The 24,688-nt window shown below is 41.9% G+C and overlaps 2 non-coding genes across 2 annotated transcripts; one reads left to right on the top strand and one right to left on the bottom strand.

The window, feature by feature from the left end:
* Window positions 1-22,713: 22,713 nt before the first annotated feature.
* On the bottom strand, window positions 22,714-22,786 carry Trnav-uac (transfer RNA valine (anticodon UAC)). Its single transcript has one exon. It is a non-coding gene; the product is annotated as a tRNA-Val (tRNA).
* A 235-nt stretch (window positions 22,787-23,021) lies between these two features.
* On the top strand, window positions 23,022-23,093 carry Trnal-cag (transfer RNA leucine (anticodon CAG)). Its single transcript has one exon. It is a non-coding gene; the product is annotated as a tRNA-Leu (tRNA).
* The last annotated feature ends 1,595 nt before the right edge of the window (window positions 23,094-24,688 follow it).

Here is a 24,688-nt window from a genome sequence, read left to right as displayed (position 1 = left end):
AAAGCATTAACCATATCGTTTTCTATGAGGTCGAGTATTATCGTCCATCGTGCTGGGAGCACAGCACTTCGCAACCTTTTCGACTCACCCGTACAATTTCATGAAGAGGTGTTTGAGTGGTCAACATCATCCCTGCTCACACCAAATGATGTTCCTCGATCCAGGTCTCTTTCCACGATGTTTGGATCCCTAAATCGAGTTCCACATTCCCTCCAGATGCCAACCCGCCGAGAGTCGTTCTCCAGACCAAAGCGGGACTCATCTGTGAAAATAACATCGGCCCACTGTTCGACCGTCCACGCGGCATGTTGACGGCTCTACTCTAGACGTTTCCTTCTGTAAATAAGCGTCAGAGGTACACGTACAACAGGTCTCTCACAATAAAGGCCACTCTGCCGAGGCCTTCTGTACACCGTCTGCCGCTATCATACACGTCCACAGGATGCTGCGAGGTCAGATGCCAGTTGCCGTGCAGTACGAGGTGCATTCAAGTTCTAAGGCCTCCGATTTTTTTTTTTTCTAATTAACTACTCACCCGAAATCGATGAAACTGGCGTTACTTCTCGACATAATCGCCCTGCAGACGTACACATTTTTCACAACGCTGACACCATGATTCCATGGCAGCGGCCAAGGCTTCTTTAGGAGTCTGTTTTGACCACTGGAAAATCGCTGAGGCAATAGCAGCACGGCTGGTGAATGTGCGGCCACGGAGAGTGTCTTTCATTGTTGGAAAACGCCAAAAGTCACTAGGAGCCAGGTCAGGTGAGTAGGGAGCATGAGGAATCACTTCAAAGTTGTTATCACGAAGAAACTGTTGCGTAACGTTAGCTCGATGTGCGGGTGCGTTGTCTTCGTGAAACAGCACACGTGCAGTCCTTCCCGGACCTTTATGTTGCAGTGCAGGAAGGAATTTGTTCTTCAATACATTCTCGTAGGATGCACCTGTTACCGTAGTGCCCTTTGGAACGCAATGGGTAAGGATTACGCCCTCGCTGTCCCAGAACATGGACACCATAATTTTTTCAGCACTGGCGGTTACCCGAAATTTTTTTGGTGGCGGTGAATCCGTGTGCTTCCATTGAGCTGACTGGCGCTTTGTTTCTGAATTGAAAAATGGCATCCACGTCTCATCCATTGTCACAACCGACGAAAAGAAAGTTCCATTCATGCTGTCGTTGCGCGTCAACATTGCTTGGCAACATGCCACATGGGCAGCCATGTCGTCGTCCGTCAGCATTCGTGGCACCCACCTGGATGACAATTTCCGCATTTTGAGGTCGTCATGTAGGATTGTGTGCACAGAACCCACAGAAATGCCAGCTCTGGAGGCGATCTGTTCAACAGTCGTTCGGCGATCCCCCAAAACAATTCTCTCCACTTTCTGTCGTCAGACCGGCTTGTGCGAGCCCGAGGTAGTTTCAGTATGTTGTCACACGATGTTCTGCCTTCATTAAACTGTCGCACCCACGAACGCACTTTCGACACATCCATAACTCCATCACCACATGTCTCCTTCAACTGTCGATGAATTTCAATTGGTTTCACACCGCGCAAATTCAGAAAACGAATGATTGCACGCTGTTCAAGTATGGAAAACGTCGCCATTTTAAGTATTTAAAACAGTTCTCATTCTCGCCACTGGCGGTAAAATTCCATCTGCCGTACGGTGCTGCCATCTCTGGGACGTATTAACAATGAACGCGGCCTCATTTTAAAACAATGCGCCTGTTTCTATCTCTTTCCAGTCCGGAGAAAAAAATCGGAGGCCTTAGAACTTGTATGCACCTCGTACTAAGGCGGTACCGTCGTGCCCTTGCAGCCAGATAAGGGTCCTCTTTTTCTGACGTGTTCGGCCCCGCTCTGGTCTTCGAGAAACAGTTTCCGTCTGTATACTCTGTCTCCACAGCCGAGAAACAACAGAATGACTCACGTTAAGCCATCAGTTTGGGACTGCCCTGTTTCCATTCTTCCTATGGCCCTCCACCGCACACCGCAAAGAGTCTAGCAGGCGTCTTCTCTGCGCCACAGTGCACCGTATATGACCATGCACACAGTGACTGAGGATGTGGGACTACCCGGCAAACACTAGCCCGTTTGATAGGTGCCCTGATGTCATAGTTGACGTTGTTGTTCGTTGACCGGAATGCAGTCTTCCGTGCAGAACACGATCTTACGGACATCCGTTGACAATTTTATGATTATATCGTGAATTAGACACAACACACAGCACGGGAAAATAGTGGTTTGTTAATTTAATTTTGGACACCGGTATACTTTTTAATTTGAAATGCAGTAGAAAATCAGGTTCGAGACTAACTGACCTATTTGGGGCCTATAACGGCGAGCAACTGTCAGTTCTGCTTGCCAGTAATTCGAGCGATGGCGAAAACCTGAAAATACGGTTATTTTACACTTCCCAATTAGCAAAAACAAGATGAGCACCCAGGACACTTGGCCAGTTTTACTATATATACGGCCTAAGTAGACACTAGTCAAAAAATTATATTTCAGTTTGTGTAATGAGAGATTTATTAATCGTAAATAGTGATTTTCACTTTGTATATGAATGGAACTATTAAGAGACGCGTAATGTCAGTGCCTTCAGTAATGTTGATTACGTTGCATAAATGTTCAAATGTGTGTTAATTCCTAAGGGACCAAACTGCTGAGGTAATCGGTCCCTAGACTTACACACTAGTTAAACTAACTTATGCTAATAACAACAAATACTCTCTCTCACACACACACACACACACATACACATGCCCCAGGGACGACTCGAACCTCCGGTGGGAAAGGCCGCGCAGTCCGTGACATGGAGCCTTTAAACCGCGCGGCCACTTCGCGCAGCAATTACGTTACACACATAACAGTTCGAAAATCGATATTCACAGCGTCCGCTAGGCGCAAGTGTATCAAGTAAAAGTATATTAACAAGAGTTGGGTCACATTCCTCGTGGTACACAAAAGAGGCCAGGAAAATTCTGCAGAACAACGATAAAATGCTTGCGTATTTAATAGGATACCAAATCTCCTAGATTTACAATGGTTAACAGATGGTCTAAACAATTAGCGCGGATTGCAAGGCGACATGCTTTCAATGGGCATAGTAAAACACAGTTTCCAAGACAGAAACAACAAAGAGGAGGATATTACTATTGTTGGACATACTTACAGACTGGATGACAATAGTCTCAGCAAGCAGATCTTCAAAAACCTTAGAGAAAAGAAATCAACAACCACCTTGATTCAGGAGGTTAGGAAAGACTTGGACAGGAAAAACCTGAGAGAAGAAGAAATGTTGGAAAGAGAGATTTTTAGACAAAAAATATTTATAACTGGGAGGATTCGAAAGTAAGAGGAAAAAGAAAACTGATATTAAGTGGTCTGAAGACAGGAAAAAGAAATATAATGAAACAATGAAAGAATACTGGAAAGAAATGAAAAGAACAACAAAGGATTAACAACTGAAATTGGTACATGGACCCTGTAAGGCGTTAATACAACAACAACAAGAAGAAGAAGAAGAAGAAAAAAAAGAAGTTTCCATAACGATACTGTGACTCGAACTCTGGTAGAAATTTCGCAGATGTGAAGTAGACCAGCAGCAAGGCACAATAAATATCTTCACTGTGTCATAGCAGCTGAAATGTTACCGACAACAACGCGCTATAGCATAATTAGTATGCACTGTTTTCCAAAATTCCTTCGCCAAAGAAGATGCAATATACAGGGTGATTCAAAAAGAATACCACAACTTTAGGAATTTAAAACTCTGCAATGACAAAAGGCAGAGCTAAGCACTATCTGTCGGCAAATTAAGGGAGCTATAAAGTTTCATTTAGTTGTAAATTTGTTCGCTTGAGGCGCTGTTGACTAGGCGTCAGCGTCAGTTGATGCTAAGATGGCGACCGCTCAACAGAAAGCTTTTTGTGTTATTGAGTACAGCAGAAGTGAATCGACGACAGTTGTTCAGCGTGCATTTCGAACGAAGTAGGTGTTAAACCTCCTGATAGGTGGTGTATTAAACGTTGGTATAAACAGTTTACAGAGAATGGGTGTTTGTGCAAAGGGAAAAGTTCTGGACGGCCGAGAACGAGTGATGAAAATGTAGCACGCATCCAGCAAGCATTTGTTCGCAGCCCAGGAAAATCGACTCGCAGAGCTAGCAGAGAGCTGAAAAATCCACAATGAACTGTATGGAGAGTCCTACGAGAAAGGTTAGGTTATGAAACCTGAACGTCAACTACCCGAGGCGATGGATCGGCCGCCAGGCAGCCCGTGACAGAGCACTTCATCACTGGCCTCCAAGAAGCCCTGATCTTACCCCCTGCGATTTTTTCTTATGGGGGTATGTTAAGGATATGGTGTTTCAGCCACCTCTCCCAGCCACCATTGATGATTTGAAACGAGAAATAACAGCAGCTATCCAAACTGTTACGCCTGATATGCTACAGAGAGTGTGGAATGAGTTGGAGTATCGGGTTGATATTGCTCGAGTGTCTGGAGGGGGCCATGTTGAACATCTCTGAACTTGTTTCTGAGTGAAAAAAAAAACCTTTTTAAATACTCTTTGTAATGATGTATACCAGAAGGTTATATTATGTTTCTTTCATTAAATACACATTTTTAAAGTTGTGGTATTCTTTTTGAAGCACCCTGTATACTCCAGAACTGGAATCAGGAACTGTTGCCAACTTGAAGAATCTGCAAGTTGATGCCCTCAGGCTGGTGAAATACTTATGTTACTCAGTGAAAGTGTTTGTAGACCAATTACTTTCCTACTGTAGTGTCATGATGAAATAGCTCCATTTTTATCAATCATTTACATGCGCTCGCTCGACGGAAGAATCATACATAAAGAATGGAAAGTTGCACAGGCCACACGAGTACACAAGAAGAGCAATAGAACTAATTCGCTGAATAGACAATTGACATTGATGTGTAGTAGGATTTTCGAACGAATACTGTGTTTCAAGATTATGGAGTACTTCGAAAGTAACGATTTTTGACAGATAAGCACAACTGACAATTCAAACGAAGTAATGAGGCTTACCGACTGGGGATCTGAGTTCCATTTCATGTCACTAGATTACCAGAAGGCTTCTGACAACGTTCCTCACAAGCGGATTCCATTCAAAGCGCGTGCCTATCGCCTCTGTCGTGCGATTGTTTTCATGATACCTTGTGAGAAAGGTCACAGCTCGTAGCACTGACGGGAAGTCAGCTAGCGAAACAGAAGTCATATTTGGCGGTCCCTTATGACGTTTTATAGGACCTCTGATGTTCCTAATCTGCAGGGTGATTATAATTAAACTTTCAAACCGCTGTAGAAATAACACCACTGGTCAGAATGACGTCAAATTGCAACGGAAGATTATCGGAGAATGGGGGAAAACGTATTGCAAAAGAAAAATAAATAGTTACAAAATGTAGCAATAGATGGCGCTGTAAGCATCATAATTTAATAGTGTTCGCCTACAAATGAAGGGCTTATTTCAATAGTGGTACAAGTCCATTACCTCCACGTTTCTGCCTATAGTGCTTCTGCAATTAATGATCCAAACAAAGAGAAAGGTTCATCTCTAGCAAGAAGCCATATGCTTGAATATTTCAGGTATCTCAACTGCAGATTTTTCAGCGCTCATTTAACTTTAGGACTCTCACAATGAACAAAAATGGACTTGTACTACTATTGAAATAAGCCCTTCAATGACAAATGAATCATACAACAATGCCTAAGGTGTACATTTGACATTGCATGCGTGTACAGGTGTGATACTGTTAGTTACGTAAGCCCATCCACCAAGGCAAGGATATCACATTGGATGGGAAAAATTGGTTTTTAATTATCCTGAGGTCAAAAACCTCATAAAAATCATTAATCATATCGGTTTTTAATTGTCCTGAGACCAAAAACCTCATAAAAACATCAATCAAAACCAAGTCGGATTATTGATCTCCCTGTGACTGGCGCAAAAGTTGAAATCGAGAAACAGCATTTTCACAGTTGATCGAAGTGTTTCCGGGGTCATGTTCAGAAGGTGTTGCGCAATGCGTGCCTTCAAAGCAGATAACTTTTCAGTCGGAACACTGAAGACAACATCTTTCAGATAGCCTCATAGCCAGACGTAACACGCCGGCCTCTGTGGCCGTGCGGTTCTAGGCGCTTCAGTCTGGAACCGCGTGACCGCTACGGTCGCAGGTTCGAATCCTGCCTCGGGCATGGATGTGTGTGATGTCCTTAGGTTAGTTAGGTTTAAGTAGTTCTAAATTCTAGGGGACTGATGACCACAGAAGTTAAGTCCCATAGTAATCAGAGCCAATTTTGAGCCCAGACGTAACACGGATCGGGACGGCCAGGCTGTAGGGAAATAGCGGCTGATAATTCTTGCATTTCTGAAATGACGCTTCAGCAGCTGCTTAACTGGATTTCCAGTGTGCGAAGGTGCGCCATCTTGCATAAAAATGATCCCATCCACGCTGTTGGAGAGCTCGAATGACGTGGTTGTGCAAAAGACACTCATAGTGTTTACTAGTGACGGAACAGGTAACAGGACCGGAAGCACCAGTCTCTTCGAAAAAATATGGACCTATTTTAAATGATGCCATAAACTCGCACCTTTTCATTATGAAGTGGTACTGGTTGATGTGCGTATGGATTTTCCATTGCCCGTATTCGACAATTCTGTGCATTGACATATGAAGGCCTTATTTCAATAGTGGTACAAGTCTATTACCTCCACTTTTCTGTCTATAATGCTTCTGAAATTAATCAGCCAAACAAACAGAAAGAAAGGTTCATCTCTAGCAAGAAGCCATAGGCTTGACTATTTCTGGTATCTCAACTGCAGATTTTTCAGCGCTCATTTAACTTTAGGACTCTGTATCTCAATATGAACAAAAATGGACTTGTACCAATATTGAAATGAGCCCTTCATATCCTGTCGCATGAGAGTTGGCTCCGTCTGCCCACAAAATCTTCCACGGCCAATCATTGTCCAGTTCCATGCGAGTAAGAAATCCTGTCCAAATTCTTGCTGGCAGATCAACAGGAAGCAAATCGTGCACATGGGTAATTTTGAATTGACAGCGAAGAAGGATGTTTCGTATGATTTTACTCGCCGTGCTCGCGGGTTTGGCCAACGTTCTGGCAGTTCTCCGTGCACTACTCATTTGCACACCACCAATCGTCTGTTTCATTGTTGTGGCCACTGCTTCCACTGACGTGAATCAATTAGTTTCCTCCCTCTACCAGGTTGCACACAAAATGACCCGTCTTTTCGAATTTTCGAATCATTTACTCCAGACCCAAGGCAGGCATCGGACCAATGCCTTTTTCCAAACACTTCTGTGTCCGGAACTACTGCAGAGCGTCGTGTGCGCACTCAACAGTCTTGTAATACAGCTTCACAAGCAGAGCGCTATTCTGCCTTGAGACAGTCATGTCCAACGTCGCTAAAGGAAGAAAAGCCTTGTAACCGGAGTGTTTATACCATATTCAATGGGTCGTGCTCATGACAGCTGATTTAAAAAAAAAAAAAAAAAAAAAACGGCTCTGAGCACTATGGGACTTAACAGCTGTGGTCATCAGTCCCCTAGAACTTATAACTACTTAAACCTAACTAACCTAAGGACATCACACACATCCATGCACGAGGCAGGATTCGAACCTGCGACCGTAGCAGTCGCGCGGCTCCAGACTGCGCGCCCAAAACCGCGAGACCACCGCGGCCGGCAGCTGATTTCATTTACGTATTCTGAAACCTATTGATCAATTTCCAGACAACCTTTTTTTCTTATGCCATACGTTTTCCCCCTTCTCCAATAATATTCCGTAGCTATTTGACGTTATTCTGACCCGTGATTTTATTTCTACAGCGTTTTGAAAGTTCAATTGTAATCGCCCTGTATATAAACGATACAGGACGCAATCTGAGATGCCCTCTTAGCTTGTTTGCACATGAAGCTGTCGTGCACTTTCAAGTTAAGTCACAAGGATACCAAAACCAGTTCAGAAAATATCCGTCACCAACTTTCTCCTCCGAATGAAAAAATGTTTCGTTGATTCCCACCTACATAGGGAGAGACGACTATCGCAATAAAGTAAGACAACTCAGAGTTCTCTAGCAAATATTTAGGTGTTCATTTTTCCGACGTGCTGTTCGAAAGCGAACAGCCGCGAAATATTCTGAAGTCGTTCTATGAACCCTCTTCCAAACAGTTTGTTGTGAATTGTAGAGTAATGATGTAGTTGCAAGCATATTATAAGTATCGTTTAACGTGTTACTTGGAAGTGAAATAATAATCCAGAAAAATGTACGTTTTGCTTAGTAGAAGGCCCCCGCAGTTCATTAGAGCTAAGACGACGGCGAAATCACCACTGGAGTCGATAATGTGTTATCAGACGTCGAAAAGGAAAGAAGATTCCGGTCAAAAGTACTGCGTGCGAACCTTGTGTGCAAAGAGGCTGCGCCGCCGGAGTGAACTATGACCACACCACACCGTATCGTTTCAAACTCTAAATGCAAGGTTAAGTACTCGTATTACTTGTTCTTAACCTACGAAAAAACTGTGGTTTGACTTCGGTTGCAAAACAAGACGACGACTATTCCACCATTTCCCGTCCCCCTGTCAATCAAGTACAAGTCATTTAAATTTCTTACATCACACGTTACCTTTGGGACGATGTAGGTCAATACTGCAGGTAGGCCAGTAAAGATAGATAGAAGTAACGTATTATATTTAGAAAACAGCCGATAATGTCGGGATATTGTGGCAAAATACACCAATTTGTGTTAAAGAGAGAGTGTAAAAAACAATAATGTGTTCTAACATGAGTCCTGTGTTGTATACCGAAGAGAAAATGACGCGAAATAAAACTTGGGAAGTAATGTGAAAAACTTTGATGTAGAAAACAAAGGCTATGAGTTGTTTGACCACCACTGTCCTTTGTCTGAAACCAATGGAAGAGTAGAAGAAGTACTAAACTGGGCGGGCAGGGTAAATTAAAGGAACATGTTGTGAAAAATAGCTCAAAGGAGGGGGAAAAAATCTGCTGAATGTACGACTTGACAAAGATATAGCGGAAAGAGTATAAATATTATTATTTTTGCGAAGAAAAACTGCACCACTTGGCAGAAATATGGACTTGTAGAGAGAACTCTTACAGTAGTAGTCGAGAATTCAGGAAGACGCACGCTATGTCATGGAAGGACAGCAGCAAAAGTGAAGGCCGAAAAGATTGTAGTATACAAGGACATGATGCGCCTGAGACATAGTTATAAAGTTTTAAAAAATCATGATTTCCTACGGTATTTATATAACCCATTTGTTTTGAAAAACTATTACTTTCGCTCAAAGGACACACCATTCCTGATAATTAAGAATGACATTAATTACACGTCATGCGCCCAAGCATGATCATTCGGATCTAAATCACCGTCATCCATTAGATGTATCAAAATAAATATTATTTCTTACATTTTACTGTAATTTATTACTTCAGTTCATATTAATGTGTCAAAATAAATATTATTTCCTATTGTTTTTAATGCAGCAAATGGATGCCGCTGATTTAGATGCAAATGATCGTGCTTTGGACTCATGAAATGCGATTAATTTCGTTCTCAGTACCTGAGGATGATTGGATGTGTTGACTGAGAGTAGTGTTCGAGTTTTAAAAAATATTCTTGCAAGTACTGTGCCAAATTATGATTTTTTGAAGTAATTTAATAGCTATAACTCATTGCCTTCTCAAAAAATAACTATAAATGTCGGTTTTTGGGTACCCAGCTCTCAAATGAACGCGATTTTAAAATTTATTGTCCAACCTACCATACTTCGACACAACAGTGCTACAATTTTTTACTTTTATTCCTGATAGTATTAGTTACATACCTAGCCCCCAACAGCTAATTCAGCAGGCACAGTCAATTTTCCAAGCTAACGTCACATCCAAACGGGCATCCGAATCTCTTACAACCGCAATTGTCACGACGCGTTAACAACTCTTTAATCGCTGACGGTTTATTTGTTTATCTGTTCGCTACCGTGCGACCGTGTAAGCCACAGCTGCTTCATCGTGGAACGAGTCGGTGCATAGTTTACAGAATGTTGAGTAGAACATTTACAAACAAAAGAATTAAATAATTATTAAAACGCATAAAAATTGTGACCAATAAGTAACACTTTGCAGAAGAAAGTTCTCAACTACGGAGGTAGACTAGTGTTCAGAAGAGACGGGCTGAGTCACAAGGAAACCTTTCAACTTCGATTTTTCAGTTTTGCTGGAAATCTATTGAAAATGAAACCTGTAGAATACTGCACTTCTTTCAGTGCAGTGTTCAAGAATGTGTTGTACAAGTGCATATAGTTTTTCCGTCTAGTGCTCACTGAGTGAATGTTACAGTTTCTTCTGAATCGGTCAGTTTTGCCAACGACAAATCCCATGATGGAATACATTGTTGTTGTTGTTGTGGTCTTCAGTCCAGAGATTGGTTTGATGCAGCTCTCCATGCTACTCTACCCTGTGCAAGCCTCTTCATCTCCCAGTACCTACTGCAACCTACATCCTTCTGTTTAGTGTATTCATCTCTTGGTCTCCCTCTACGATTTTTACCCTCGACGCTGCCCTCCAATATTAAATTGGTGATCCCTTGATGCCTCAGAATATGCCCTACCAACCGATCCCTTCTTCTAGTCAAGTTGTGCCACAAACTCCTCTTCTCCCCAATTCTATTCAGTACCTTCTCATTAGTTATGTGATCTACCCATCTAATCTTCAGCATTCTTCTGTAGCACCACATTCAGAAAGCTTCTATTCTCTTCTTGTCCAAACTATTTATCGTCCACGTTTCACTTCCATGGCTATACTCCATACAAATACTTTCAGAAACGACTTCCTGACACTTAAATCTATACTCGATGTTAACAAATTTCTGTTCTTCAGAAACGCTTTCCTTGCCATTGCCAGTCTACATTTTATATCCTCTCTACTTCGCCCATCATCAGTTATTTTGCTCCCCAAATAGCAAACCTCATTTACTGCTTTAAGCCTCTCATTTTATAAGCCAATTTCCGCAGCATCACCCGATTTAATTCGACTACATTCCATTATCCTCGTTTTGCTTCTGTTGATGTTCATCTTATATCCTCCTTTCAAGACATTGTCCATTCCGCTCAGCTGCTCTTCCATGCTCTTTGCTGTCTCTGATAGAATTACAATGTCATCGGCGAACCTCAAAGTTTTTATTTCTTCTCCATGGATTTTAATTCCTACTCCGAATTTTTCTTTTGTTTCCTTTACTGCTTCCTCAATATACAGATTGAATAACATCGTGGAGAGGCTACAACCCTGTCTCGCTCCCTTCCCAACCACTGATTCCCTTTCATGCCCCATGGAATACATAGGGTATCAGTATTCAGGGATATGACAGGAATAATCACTCGAAGCAAAAAAGTACCGTAAATATGGGCGCAAAAGTGCGTATCGTAAGAGCCATGAGTAGTTGCTCTTCGTCGCTTCTGTGGAACACATCTCTTGAACAGCGACAGCAAAGTTAGAATTCCAAGGCACCTGAACAGTCTATTACACAAACTTTGGGAACAGTCACGACAGATCAGCATTACCGTCCTTTCCTGGTCTAAGAATGTTCTTGGTGAGCACACAGAGTTCTCCCAAAACTCGGATGTCCGGGTTAGAGATATACACAAACAAGTGCTTATAGTGAAAGAACACGACATTGTAAGTTGTTGGATAAATAAACTATCGTTAATCTCCAAAATGTGCTACTCGCCATTTCATGAACAGCGTCGAGTCAATGACGGGGCACAGCTATGGCGAACTATGCAGTTCCACAGACGCCTCCCGACGTCATTTTCCAGTAGGATAGTGCCCCACCCCACTATCACGGGGAGGGAGGGGGAGGGGTCCAGTTGCCTGGCCTCCTTAGTGCACCTACCTGACTTCGCCTGATTTCAGTGCACGCTTGTTTATCAAGGACATTGTTTGCAAAACAAAGGTCCGAGATCTTGTAGAGATCTGAGACAACGCAGAAGGGGCCATAACATCTGCTTACGAATGTGAGGCGAGAATTGGGGTACCGTTCCGATATCTGTCGAGCTACAAACAGTGCCCACATTGAACTGTACCGACATACACAGAACTGTTTTAGTCCTATGTTCATAGTGGACATTGTGGTGTCACATTTCGATACCACCCCTCGGGGTTCGTACAAATGGAACTGCAAGTTTCTGTAAGACGGTGACAGTGGTCGAGCGGGATTTGGGATCTGTCGGACACAATAGTGCACGGCCGCTGAGCTGCGTCTCCAGCAGCTCTACGCCACGAGCGAACTCCCGGCGGCAGCGCCTCACCCTACTCGCGCTTGGAACCGCTTCGTTTTGCGACAGTACACAGAACTACTCGTTGTTATTTGTGGCAGTTGGACTCTATTTCTTGTTGCGACGACGATTTCAGTGGAAATTTAAAATTATTGGATCTGTTGTAGATTTTGTTCCAGACATGAGGACCACGCCTTAAGGGGCTCCGGAAAGGCTCAAAATCATGAAAAGTTCAATTTTTACTTTTTTGCGTTTTCTGAATTTGCAGACTATTACCTTTTAATAGACATATAATTTATTCAATTCCGAAGACTACAACTATTTTTAAATTTTTTTGAAATGTATTCTACATGGGCGCGACCCACTGTGGCGCTGTTAAACTGCTGTCAAATGGTGTTATTATTAACGTCCGTGTTCATCAGGTACATTTTAGTGATGTGAGATAAAGTATGTTTTGTGGCTAACCTGCGATGCTTCAATATATATCGCTGGTGTGATTGTCGATTGTTTCATGTTTATTTACTCTGTCGTTATCTCGAAAATATTCGTAATTAATTCTGTTTCTTGAGTGTTTTGTTGAAGTATAATAATGAGTAAAAGTAAAGTTATTAGAAATCCTCTGAAGGCTTTTAACAAAAGGAGAAATGTTGGAAAGCCAAAGGTATGTATTATTACTGTAAATAATAACATTCTAACATGGTACGAGCGATGCTTGCTTTAGACAAGGAACGCCTTCGGGCTGCAGACAGGGCTGTAAAGAGTCTAGAAATACAAGCAAGAGTAAACAGGAGGAGGAACAAGAGGAAGCTGGAGGAGGAGTTTGCAGAGGATGAAGATAATCCATCCTATGGACCTGGAATGCACTCAAAAGTTAATCCAATCTTTGTCGCTCGATTCCCAAAACTTTTATTTTCTCATACTAATTACATGTTTTCTAAGGATCTTCCAAACATATGTGTTTCAAACTTTCAGTAAATGTTACACAGTACCTTCTGCATAATTTAACACAGCCTTTTTCCCAAAAAACTGTGTATTTTTGAATATATAAATAAAAAAATTGCAAAAAAATGTTGTGAATTTTCATTACAATTGAAAAAAATCAACTTTAATAACTGAACTAAAATTTTGTAAAATCCCTGTGTTAAGTTGTAGCCCATATTCCAATAAATAATCTGCAAAAAGTTCATTTCCTATCTCAAATACTTTGTGAGGAAAGATGTAATTTATAAGCGTTATTTTAACATTGCAAGTATAGGGCGTTCCGGAGCCCCTTAACCAAAATGTTCTGGAAGATGAAGTCGCCAAACTTTCGGTCAGATCAGTGAAGCTTTTTTTGAGTGATCAGCGAGGATATTTCCGTTCCCTGAACGATTATTCTCGATTCACTGAAGATTAGATGAGAAAACCGGATAATTAATGAACAGATTATGAATAAAAATTAGGATACATGTGAACTTAAAGAATGGACAGGTGGGTAGGACACGCCTTACGTCACCAATAAATAGTAAGTTTGGTGATGGGAAGAGTTGAATGGGGTAAAAATTGCAGAGACAGAACCTAGACTTTAACATAGCAAGTAGATTTAAGTGGGAAAAGGCTGCTAAAGGTATATAGATATGAAACTATATGGCGGCGGAGATGGTAGGACAAATACTGCATTACCTAAGTTTTGTTGCTGACGGTGAGTGGAGCGTACACGAAGAGCTTAATATTCTGTGGGAAGAAAGGGAACTGTATGTGACTAACTAGTTGAAAGAGTGGGGATTACGAAAAGCGTATAGGGACAGATCAACAAAATATATATTTTCAATTTTTATATGTTGGCAGCGTTTCCACGAAATACCTGGGGCTACAGATAAAGTAGATATTTAGTATTTCATAGGGAAGTATTAAATCTGAAGGTTCTATCTCACAACACATAAATCTGCTATTTTGTTTAAGTATTCTTATACTGCGTGTAGCCAATATACTAAATGCAAGTAAATAAATCCTGACCTAATTTTTTTATGTCTGAACTTTAGGGTTAGTGATGAATCTGCCAACTTGTGATTTACTTCAAATGTTCTGTCGTCGCTGACCTTTTGCAGTGACCCTTCTGACCTTCTGCAGTGCTATCCGATACCCAAACAATAGTAACAATAGCGCATTCGCTGCTAGCGTAAAATACGCCGTGATTCAGTTCACAAATAACACTGCGAGAACACTGAGCACCTCTCTATTTAAGTTCACCTGTAGAAGCTTATCCGTACAGTTGTGCGACACCAACAGAGTATTTCACTAAGGGTGACCTTCACAATGTCGTGCAGTGTGTATATCATAAATGTGCTGTATGAACCTTCGTTGCACACGAGTGTCTTTCGGCACGCTATGCAACTGCAGTGATGTAATGAAATAAGATGCTGAATAATTTGAAAGTTCCTTTTCAAACTTTTAAAGGATAAATGTTAACCCAGTAGTAAGTGTATTTGCTGCAAGAAAAAATGTTGAAAATGTTGATCGATGAAGACAACTGGAACCGGAATACAATTCTACATATGGAACAGAGAAATCGAGACGTTTCAACGCCGCTGGAAGTTCAGTGTTGTATGTGCGTGTAACGATTAAGATAAAGATTAGAAAATTTGAAATCTGTGTTGCGCCAATGTACGGTGGAATGTGACGCAAGTGAAGGTTCAGTGGCTCTCTCTAATATGTAGGAGAGATATAAATTTACGTGTCATCGCTGAAAAAGTGTAAGACGAATAAAAGAGGACTCCTGAACTGTGTCATTACGATACCCGAATGTTAAGATTCACAATTGCGACCAAAAAACAGAAAGGAACAATTTAATTGCTCAGACAAGGAAGTGAGTTCTGTGATTGTAGCGGTGAGATAAGAATTTCACAAAATTACTTGGAGTGTAATAAAGTGACGTAGAGTTCTATAGAGTGTTATCTAATGTTTCTTCGCATTTCCTTCTTTGTACCTGTGCTTTTCTTTCCAACTTCTATGATTGCCCTTTTTAGACATGTCCATTCCTCATTGCTGTACCTACAGCTTTAGAGAACTTCAATCGTGTCTCTTCATTCTTTAATATTTCCGTATTCCACTTTTCTGCATATTGATTCTTCCTGACTAATCTCTTAAGCTTCAACTTACTGTTCATCACTACTAAATTGAGATCTGAATTTATATTTTCTCCTGGGTAAGCCTTAGAATGCAGTATCTGATTTCGGAATCTCTGCCTGACCATGGTGTAATGCAACTAAAATCTTTCCGTATCACCCGGCCTTTTCCAAGTATATCTCCTCCTCTTGTGATTCTCGAACAGAGTATTCGCTATTACTATCTGACATTTATTACAGAATTAATCTTTTCCTCTCATTCCTTGTCCCTATCACATATTCACCTGTAACCTTTCATTCTACTCCTTCTCCTACAAATGCATTCCACTTCTCCATGAATATTAGATTTTCATGTCCTTTTACGTACAGTTTTACCTTTTCAATATCCTCATATACTTTCTCTATCTCTTCATCTTGAACTTGTGACGTCGGCATGTATACCTATAGTATCGTGTCGGTGTTGGTTTACTGTTGAATCTGATCAGAACAACCCTATCGCTGTAACTGTTCACATTAATACACTCTCTGCCCTATTCATAACGAATTATACTCCCGTTATACCATTTTCTGCTGTTGTTGATATTACCCCATAGTCACCCGATCAAAAATCCTTGTCTGCTTTCCATTTCACTTCACTGACCCCTACTATACCTAAATTGAGCTTTTGCATGTCCCTTTTGAGAGTTTCTAGCTTCCCTACCACATTGAACCGTCTTGTAGAACGTCATCCTTCCGTTGATTTCCTTGATTATTCAATCTTTCTCTCATCGTCATCTCCCCCTTGGCAGTTCCCTCCCGGAGATAATGGAGAGGTCATCATGACACCTTTTTAATTAGAGTCCACATGTCTTGTGGATAGACGTTATGTGTCCTTAATGCCATGGTTTCCATTGCCTGCTGCATACTCATGCCGTTTATCATTGCCGATTCTTCCTCCTTTAGAGGCAGTTTCCCACACTAGGGGCAAGAGATTGCCCTGAACCTATATCTGCTCCTCCGCCCTCTTTGACGAGGTCGTTGACAGAATGAGGGTGACTCCTTACGCCGTTCTTTTTTCTTCCTCTTTTTTTAATTTTTTAATGTTAGGCAATGCAATTTACATCTTCCGTACCTGAGGTAGATGACGTAACTTGGGTTACCGTTCTTAAGGGCATGAAATGTTATATGGGCCACTTTTATCCTGCCCAGCCAGTACATCCATCTTTGTTGTAAAAACAGGTCATAAGTAGCGCCCAGGAGTGCAGTTAATCTTCCTAAAATGTTGAAGTCTGATGTCCTGTTGCGAAAAAGACATTTTCACAATTACCGTACCTGTCTCAACGTCATTATGAGGCAACACAAATTCTTGTAGGCAGTGCACAACAAAATGTATTTCTCTTTACACTGAGAAGTAGGTGTTCTTGCACGTTTTTATATAAGTTTGTACTTAATGAGTAATTTTTTAGCTCAATTGTAGTTTTCATCATCAGTAGTGGTACGTCTCAGAAAACGATGTCAACTTTGTTCAAGAGGTATGTCTGCTCTGTTTACTACACTTGTCTTTAGGAATAACGTGTACTTTAAGATTTGATCAATATCGAGCCTAGTTTACCTACACTCCTGGAAATGGAAAAAAGAACACATTGACACCGGTGTGTCAGACCCATCATACTTGCTCCGGACACTGCGAGAGGGCTGTACAAGCAATGATCACACGCACGGCACAGCGGACACACCAGGAACCGCGGTGTTGGCCGTCGAATGGCGCTAGCTGCGCAGCATTTGTGCACCGCCGCCGTCAGTGTCAGCCAGTTTGCCGTGGCATACGGAGCTCCATCGCAGTCTTTAACACTGGTAGCATGCCGCGACAGCGTGGACGTGAACCGTATGTGCAGTTGACGGACTTTGAGCGAGGGCGTATAGTGGGCATGCGGGAGGCCGGGTGGACGTACCGCCGAATTGCTCAACACGTGGGGCGTGAGGTCTCCACAGTACATCGATGTTGTCGCCAGTGGTCGGCGGAAGGTGCATGTGTCCGTCGACCTGGGACCGGACCGCAGCGACGCACGGATGCACACCAAGACCGTAGGATCCTAAGCAGTGCCGTAGGGGACCGCACCGCCACTTCCCAGCAAATTAGGGACACTGTTGCTCCTGGGGTATCGGCGAGGACCATTCGCAACCGTCTCCATGAAGCTGGGCTACGGTCCCGCACACCGTTAGGCCGTCTTCCGCTCACGCCCCAACATCGTGCAGCCCGCCTCCAGTGGTGTCGCGACAGGCGTGAATGGAGGGACGAATGGAGACGTGTCGTCTTCAGCGATGAGAGTCGCTTCTGCCTTGGTGCCAATGATGGTCGTATGCGTGTTTGGCGCCGTGCAGGTGAGCGCCACAATCAGGACTGCATACGACCGAGGCACACAGGGCCAACACCCGGCATCATGGTGTGGGGAGCGATCTCCTACACTGGCCGTACACCACTGGTGATCGTCGAGGGGACACTGAATAGTGCACGGTACATCCAAACCGTCATCGAACCCATCGTTCTACCATTCCTAGACCGGCAAGGGAACTTGCTGTTCCAACAGGACAATGCACGTCCGCATGTATCCCGTGCCACCCAACGTGCTCTAGAAGGTGTAAGTCAACTACCCTGGCCAGCAAGATCTCCGGATCTGTCCCCCATTGAGCATGTTTGGGACTGGATGAAGCGTCGTCTCACGCGGTCTGCACGTCCAGCACGAACGCTGGTCCAACTGAGGCGCCAGGTGGAAATGGCATGGCAAGCCGTTCCACAGGACTGCATCCAGCATCTCTACGATCGTCTCCATGGGAGAGTAGCAGCCTGCATTGCTGCGAAAGGTGGATATACACTGTACTAGTGCCGACATTGTGCATGCTCTGTTGCCTGTGTCTATGTGCCTGTGGTTCTGTCAGTGTGATCATGTGATGTATCTGACCCCAGGAATGTGTCAATAAAGTTTCCCCTTCCTGGGACAATGAATTCACTGTGTTCTTATTTCAATTTCCAGGAGTGTATTTGTACTGTATCTAAAGGCGCTATTTCGCTTGATTCCGTAATTTATATTCATTTTGGGTACAGGCACAACACAGATACAAACGAAAGGGGAGAGCGGAGGACAATGAAACAAGCAGATAATAATAATAATAATAATAATAATAATAATAATAATAAACACAGGTCCAGAGCCTAGTGGTTTCCCCCAAACAGTGGTTTACGGCTTAGTACATGAACACCTTAAAACTGAATCCCCGAGGATCCAGACAGCAGACATGCACTCGAGAGCAAGTAAACTATAACAAGTGATCCACATGCCCATCGTTCATGAGAATGAATTACGTATGTAAGACTTACGCATCGTTTCACCATAAGGAATGTCATCAATGTACTCGATTATCTTGTCGCTAGAAGTTGGCCACGTAGGAAACGTGGCAGCATCGAGAACACCATTCGTTTCCATACCTAAGCTTATGGCGATCAATTGTTTGTTTCACTGAAGTCTAGTCACCCCTTTCGTTTTTACCTATAATAGTCGAACAGCCTGTATAAGTAAAGCGTAAATAAAATAATTCATAATAAATTTTCTGTGCAGCCTGTCAATGCCCAGATCACACAAAGATTTTGAAACGCTACTGAAAAACTGTCACCGTACACGTATTAGTCTTGAAAAATTCTTCTTTCCAAAAAAATCTGTAGCACCCGATGTAATAGTCGAACATGAGAGCAGAATCGGAATGCACTCTGTTTTGAGTTCTAGACAACACGTGGCCACAATGACAATGAAACGAAGATGGAAAAATCTTTGGCCAACGCGCTGATACGACTGTAATTCGACATCTAGATTAGGTACAGATCACTGTTTAAGAGTGATCATTCAGGTAACAGCATGCACTCGGGACTTGTTTTTCTTACTTGAAGACCAACAGAACTACGTTTCCAGCACCCGTAAAAATTTAATAAATATCTTACAGAACGTCTGTCCTTGTAGCAGCCTGAACCAGTGACTTTTTCTTGTTGATCTGTCTAGTAGACAGGCCACGTTCAAGGTGATCCTACAAACATTCTCTCTTTTCCTCGGACGGTTTTTACTGATGACGTCTTCATACTAAGAAACAATGAGCTAGAATTGACCACTGGTCGTAGTTTTGTTAGGCAGCCTTTATGAAGACTAGTTTGAACAAGCATTTTCAACTTTCCCACTCTAGCTCTGATCGCCTATTAGGAATGAGGTCGTTTCCTTTGAGATGTATAGGAACGACGGGGATATTGTAACACAATCACCGAGAAATCGTACTGGTGGCATGAAAGAATATTTGGGGCATGTAATGTCATGCCGTTTTCTAACTGATTGAACTCTCTGCATCGACTGCTGAGCTGGTAACGGCATAAAATATTTATGTACTTTTACACTAATCTGCTGTTTGTGGCTATTTCATACAGAGTCTGTAATGCAGTCTAATTTCTTGTTGCAAGTAAACTGAAAATTATAGTGTATACGTTACTAGGCCATGTACAGCTCTATGCTTCTTTCTTAATGCACTTTTAAAGAAGCAGAAAAAATATTTGACAGTGATATGACAACTTGAAGTAATCAATGGCGTAGATTTCGTAAGTTTGGAGGATTTACAGTTCTGGTTGTATTGCAGTACTGCATACTATTCTGACACCTGACTTGCATCCTGAATGAAATATTAAAAGAAAAGGCATCTGTTACCTAATGTCTTATCCTTTAATTTATTCTCATTCTCCAACATTACCCCATTACTCAGAAACTACAAGTATTACTTTCAATATTGATATTGTAATTAGTGATGTTAATAATAATGATAAAAATAATAGTTTTGAGGTGGTCCTTACAAAATATAGCAAAGGAACTAAATTTACTTTTTGACGAAATTTGGAAAACAGAAAAAATCCCAGAGGAATGTAAAACTACCTTGATACATCTACTACACGAAAAAGATAATAAACAGGATGTAAACAATCACAGAGTAATCTGCTTACTAACAGTAGCGTATCAAGTATTCTACACGATTTTATTAAGCAGTATAGAAACAACACTAGAGAGTCAGTTTGGTGAATATCAAGGTGGTTTTAGGCAAGGGAAGTCATGCTCAGATTAAATATTTAATCTCAAGTCAGTAATTCGCCACAGACTACTTAATTCAAAGGACATTGTAGTTATGCTTTTTGGATTTAAAAAATGCTTTTTATTCTGTTAACAGAGATAATGTAGACAAAATAACTCGAGAATTTGGGCTAAAATCCAAATTGTCAAACATAATTCGTGAAAAACTTGTAGATACAGCCTGCAAAATAAAATTTATGGGAGAAATTTCAAAATAAAAACTGGTGTCTGACAAGTGACAGCCTGTCCACAATTGTTTTAGCAGGTGTATTAGAGAAAAAAGAAAGACAATTTGGAACGAAGAACTTATTGAACTCAACATCTCGCCATTAAGGTTAGGAAGAGCACGTAAAACGATCTAAATCAATTGTCTTCTATTTGCAGACGGTTTTTCTATACTTTCCGAAAATGTGGCATCTGCTATAACACTAATAAAACTCCCGGAAGAAATAGCCAGCAGAACTGGCTTAAGAATTTTTGCAGAAAAAATTTTTTAACAAATTTTAAGCATGCTCCAGAATTCCTGAAAAAAGATATTGGCCAAATAGAGAGAGTAAAAAAAATTGAATATCTATGGGAGATAACCAAAGAAAATGCTTTGGAAAAATCTGCAATAGAGGAAAGGTTGCATAAAATGGGAAGAGCATATGGTATCACAAAAGACCTCTACAATGTAAAGTGCCTATTCAAAAATACAAAAATAAGACATTAAAACACAGTAGTGAAGAGAGAACGCCTATATGCAAGCGAATTCCTGGCATTAAACTAAAATTTAGATAAGTTAAAAGGACAAGAAAATCGAATGATAAGGAAAATGTTGGACCATAAAACACAGCAGAAGTTTGGAAATTACGGAGTAATGCTGAAATATACCAAAATGTAGAAAATACTTTAAACGTAAAGAGAAAAAGAAGACTCATATTTTTTGGACATTTCTTTCTAATGCAAGATAGAAAGATTTTCAAATATTTGTGGGGTAAGAAGTCATCAACAAGCTGGTTCGACGAAGTAAAAAAGAACTTAGAAAGAAACAACATAGAAATGGAAGATACGAAGCCTTTGGGGAAAAATTATTCAAAATGTAAGGATTCCAAGACAGCGTAGCTAAAAAGTGGTCTGAAAACAGAAAGGAGAAACATTGTGAACAGATGAAAGAATACTGGAAGAAAAGGAAAGAACAAAGAATGAACTGAAATTGGAACGTGGTCGTCGGATGCCCTATTCACGGTAAAAAGAAATAATAGTATCTTGTACTTCACTATCTTTAGTAAATACCTACGCATGTAGTAAAGACAGCGCTAAGTGCGTTACCTGATCAAAAGTATCTGAACAATCCTATGTAATGCAGAATAGACTACTAGATGTCACAAGGGGCGTACATGCCTGTATAAAAGGCGACGGCGAGTTGTCCATACAGTAGCAGTACCGGCAAAATGGGTCGTTCAGGAGAGCTGCTGACTGCAAAAGTGGACTAGTCATTCGATGCCACCTGAGCAGCTAATGCATCAAGGGCATTTAAACGCTTGTGGAGGTACCCAAGCTGGTGACGTGACTGCGAAGTGGTAACGCGAAGGAAGAACCACAACTAAACCAAGAAACGCAGACGTCATACACTGACGGAACGTCGAGAATTTCGCGGAGTGGATGTGAAAACCGCGTGAAATCAGCGCAAGGTAACACCCGTGATTTTCAGAGTGCCACCAGCAGTCCAACTAGCACAACGACTGTGCGTAAGGTGCTAAACAGAATGGTGTACAGTGTCGAGCTGCTGCTCATAAGCCAAATATTGTTGTGGCTTCAGAGGCGAGTAAGAGAGTAAAGAGAGACGCCACTGGCCATTGGATGACTGGAAACCAGTAGTTTGTTGTGATGAATCACGCTATACCCTGTGGCAGTGTGATCAAGGGCTTTGTGTTTGTCGAGCACCAGGAGAACGTCACTTGCCATAACGTCTAGTACCACCAGGAGCTAGGGGCGTTCTCAGTTACCAAATACCGGTGCAATAAGAGAGCAACAGTATTTGACAGTAAAATGACGCCCTATCCGTCTAGCATACGACATTGCTTCTCTCTGCATACGCGGACGTGAGGTCATCTCGGAAATGAAATCCGAAATATAGATTAAAATTGTTGTGTTCCCGCCCGGGATCGAACCGGGGACCTTCTGCGTGTAAAGCAGACGTGATAACCGCTACACCACGGAAACGACGGTTCTTCTCATGTATCACCCAGAGACTCGTAATATCAACAGTTTTTCTTCTGTGTTAGCAAGGGCATCGGCTACGAGCTCCCTCCGATTCGTGAAGGTCCTATAGTAAAAGACGTCGATGAAAACAATCCAACCGCGACAGACAGGGAGAACGCTGGGTGAGCTGCAGCCCTACATGGTAAGACCATCAAAGGTGGCATCATTCACATGCAGTGCGTTTTCAGAACGGACAGGCTCGTTGGTCTAGGGGTCTGATTCCTGCATCAGGTGCAGGAGGTCCCGGGTTCAAATCCCGGATGAGCCCTTGCGTTTTGTACAACGGTGTGGTAACAAATCGCATGGCGGTGGCTGTTTCGCGCATTTCCAGGCCTCCAAGTCAGCGCTAAAATCCGACAACCAGTTCTGAAACAGTTTCATGTTTCATTTGAGCCATGTGCACCCTGCTGGTGGAACGTTTGAAGTTGATTTAAATGGTCACAGTAGAGATCGTAGCAAGTGTCTTGCTGAGTGCGACGAAAACGGGTTTCCGCCCGCAATCGAACCGGGGACCTTCTGCGTGTTAGGCACGGCGCCTGGGCTCGGCGGTAGCTGCTGCTATTTCTTTCCTTACGAGATACCGTCGATTCGCTCAGTCGTTATTGCAAAAGATGTCACCAAAGGCAATCGCTTCGTTAGCGGCACGGTGCCTGGGCTCGGCGTTAGAGTACGAGGGTGGTTTTCGTGGTTAGGATACGATCACCTTATTGCGCATAAGAAAAGGCTAAATACGGAAGGCTGTGAGCATATTTTATATCGTTATGTTTTGCCTAAAGCAAATGATGGTTTGGAGATGATGGCTGTATCAGCACTGCTGTGATCATAAGGCAGCATCTGCGAGACAGTGGTTTGTGGACAGCTTCATTCCTGAAATGGATTAGACTGCTATGAGTCCCACCCTGAACCCAATGTACCATCTTTGGGATGAGTTAGAAGGTCGATCTCTTTCCAGGCCGCAGCGTGCAAAATCAGTACCTCCTGTGGTATCTGGTCTTCCAGAAGAATGGGCCGCCATTTCCCCACAGTCATTAAACTATGACAAAACACAGTATACACAGTTCCACACAGTAAATGGAATGACCTCATTAATAAATATAGACTTCGATCATAAATCGGTAGCTAAGGTTGAATATTCAAAATTTCTAGGTGTATGCATTGATGAGGGGTTGAACTGGAAAAAAACACACTGAGGATCTGCTGAAATATTTGAGTTCAGCTACTTATACTATACATCTGAGTAAATTAGCTTACCACGCCTATTTTCATTCTCTGCTTTCGTATGGCATCATATTCTGGGGTAACTCATCATTGAGTAAAAGAGTGTTCATTGCACAAAAGCGTGTAATCAGAATAATTGCTGGAGCTCATCCAAGATCATCCTGCAGACACTTATTTAAAGAGCTTGAAATCTTCACTGTAGCCTCACAATATTATATATATATTCTCTTATGAAATTTGTTATTAACAATCCGAACGAATTCAAAAGCAAGAGCAGTGTACATGGCTACAACACTAGGAGGAAGGATGATCTTCAGTACTCAAGGTTAAATCTAACTTTGGCTCAGAAGGGGGTAAATTATGCTGCCACAAAAGTCTGGTCTCTTACCTAATAGCATCAAAAGTCTGACAGATAGCCATATAACATTTAAAAGGAAATTAAAAGAATTTCTTAATGGCAACACCTTCTATGCATTAGATGAATTTTTGGATATAGTAAGTGGGTAATTTCCCAACGTAAAAAAAAAAAAAAAGATTATTATTGAGTGTCATGTAATATTTTGTCTAATGTAATATCTTGTATAGACACATTTTGTTAACCTGACACGTTCCACATCATTACGAAGTGTCGTATTCATGATCTAT

This window comes from Schistocerca cancellata, chromosome 3, assembly GCF_023864275.1.
Source record: "Schistocerca cancellata isolate TAMUIC-IGC-003103 chromosome 3, iqSchCanc2.1, whole genome shotgun sequence".
Classification (NCBI taxonomy): domain Eukaryota; kingdom Metazoa; phylum Arthropoda; class Insecta; order Orthoptera; family Acrididae; genus Schistocerca; species Schistocerca cancellata.
This window is presented reverse-complemented; position numbering and strand designations above follow the sequence as displayed.